Source organism: Macrotis lagotis, chromosome X (assembly GCF_037893015.1).
Source record: "Macrotis lagotis isolate mMagLag1 chromosome X, bilby.v1.9.chrom.fasta, whole genome shotgun sequence".
Taxonomy (NCBI): domain Eukaryota; kingdom Metazoa; phylum Chordata; class Mammalia; order Peramelemorphia; family Peramelidae; genus Macrotis; species Macrotis lagotis.
Window position 1 is genome coordinate 420,622,411 of NC_133666.1, and position 2,713 is coordinate 420,625,123.

Here is a 2,713-nt window from a genome sequence, read left to right on the forward strand (position 1 = left end):
ATTTGAATTAAATTGCCATATTTTCATATTGGTTTTGCTTACCCAGAGGCAATCAATATTTTCCAATTATTTAGATGTGATTCTATCTATGTGAAAAAATATTTCATAGCTGTGTTCATATAGTTCCTGGGTTTACCTTGGCAGATAAATTCCCAAATATTTTATATTGTCTCCAGATATTTTAGAAGAAATTTCTCTTTCCAACTCATGCTGCTAATGTATAAAAATGCCCATGATTTATGTGGATTTATTTTGTATCCTGCAATTTTGCTAAAGTGGTTAATACTTTCAAGTTGTTTTTAAATTGATTCTCCAGAGTTTTCTAAGTATAACATCATGTCATCTGCAAAGAGTGAGAGCTTTGTTTCCTCAACACCAGTTCTAATTCCTTTAATTTATTTTTCTTCTCTTATTGCTATAGCTAATAATTCTAGTACAATATTAAATAATAGTGGTGATAATGGGCATCCTTGCTATACCTCTGATTGTATTGAGAAAGTTTTTAGTTTATCCTCACTACAGACAATGCTTGATGATGATTTTAGATGAATATTACTTATCATTTTAAGACAAACTCCATTTATTCCAATGTTCTCTAGAGTTTTTTTTTAAAATAAGAATTGGTGTGTATTTTGCCAAAGATTTCAACATCTATTGATATAATCATACTTTTATTCTGTTAGTCTTGCTGCTTATATTAATAGCATTCTAATATTGAACCACTGCTACATTCCTAGTATAAATTTCATCTGGTCCCATTTTATGATCCTTGTGATATATTGTGTATTCTCATTGCTAGTATTTTATTTAAAATTTTTGCATAAATATTCAGTAGCAAATTGGTCTATAATTTTCATTCTTTAATTTGGTTTTTATAAAGAGACTGGGTAGAACTCCTTTTTCATCAATTTTTTCCAAATTGTTTTTATAGCATTGGGATTGTTCCTAAAATGTTTTGTAGAATTCACTTGTGAATTCATTACCATTTGGAGATTTTTTTTCTTATAAAGTTAATTGAAGACTTAATGAACTTCTTTTCCTAAGATTAGGTTATTTAGGCATTTTATTTCATCTTCTATTGATCTGGATAATTTGTATTTTTGTAGATATTCATCTATTCATTTAGATCAGGGCTGTCCAAAATATGGCCCAGGTCCACAGTGCAATTTTATATGGCCCTCCTGTGGGTAAACAGAAGCTAAGCTACTACAGAGTACTCACTAAAATGGCAAATTAAGATATATTGTCTATTGTTTCAATAAAAACTTTTAAAAGTTTGGACAGGCCCTGATTTAGATTATTACTATATATATTTGGATAATTATTGGGTAATTGTCTTAATTTTCTCATCATTGGTGATGAAATGACCCCTTTCATATTTGATATTAGTAATTTGATTTTCTTCTTTCCTTTTTTAATCAAATTAAATAATCATTTTTATATTTTAGTGCTTTTGTCATAAAACCAGCTTCTAATTTTATTAGCTCAATGTTTTTACTTTCAATTTTATTAATCACTCCTTTGATTTTTGAGAGTTCCAATTTGATATTTAATTGGGAATTTATATTTTTTCTTTTGCTAGTTTTCTATGCTCAATTCATTGATCTGCTTTTTTTGCTATTTTATTGATGTAAGCAATTAGAGATATAAATTTCCCCTGTATACCACTTTGACTACATTCCATAAATTTTCATATTTTGCCTCACTTAAATTTCTTTAATAAAATTGATTGCTTCTATGATTTGTTCTCTGATCACTTGATTTTAGTATGATATTATTTAATTAATAATTTTAATATTTCCTTTGCATTTTCTGTTATTGAGTGTACTTTTATTGCATTATGATCTCAAAAGGATGTGTTCATTTTATTTACTTTTATACATTTGGTTGTGAGATTTTTATGTTTTAATACATGGATAATTTGGGGGTAGTGCCATGTACTACTAAGAAAAAGAAATTTTCCTTTCTATTCTCATTCAATTTTCTCCAGAGATCTATCATATCTAACTTTTCCCAATTTTTTATTCACTTCTTTAATTTCTTTCTTGTTTAGTTTTTGGTTACTTATCTTGTTCTGAGAGGGGGAAGTTGAGGTGCCCCCACTAGTATATTTTTCTTACCTATTTCCTCCTGTAACTGATTTAACTTCTTCAAAAGTTTAGGTGCTATACCACTTTGTGCTTATATGTTTAATATTGATATGACTTCATTGTCTATAAAAACTTTCAGCAAGATAAAATTTCCTTCTCTATCCCTTTTAGTTAGATCTATTTTTGCTTTTGCTTTGTCTGATATCATGATTGCTATCCCTGCTTTCTTTGCTTCAGTTGAAGCATAAAAGATTCTGATCCAACACTACTTTTACCTTGTATGTCTCCTTCTGCTTCAAAAAAGCAGAAGTGAATTCTACAAAACATTTTAGGAACAATCCCAATACTATAAAAACTATTTGGAAAAAATTTATGAAAAAGGAGTTCTACCCAAGTCTCTTTACAAAAACCAAAATAGAGACTGAAAATTATAGACCAATTTGCTACTGAATATTGATGCAAAAATTTTAAATAAAATACTAGCAACAAGATTACAGCAACATACTGTAGGATTCTCGTTTTTAGTCCATTCTGTTATCTGGTTCCATCTTATGGGAAAGTTCATTCCTTTCACATTTATAGTTATGATAAATGTGTATTTTCCTCCATGCTATTTTTTCAGT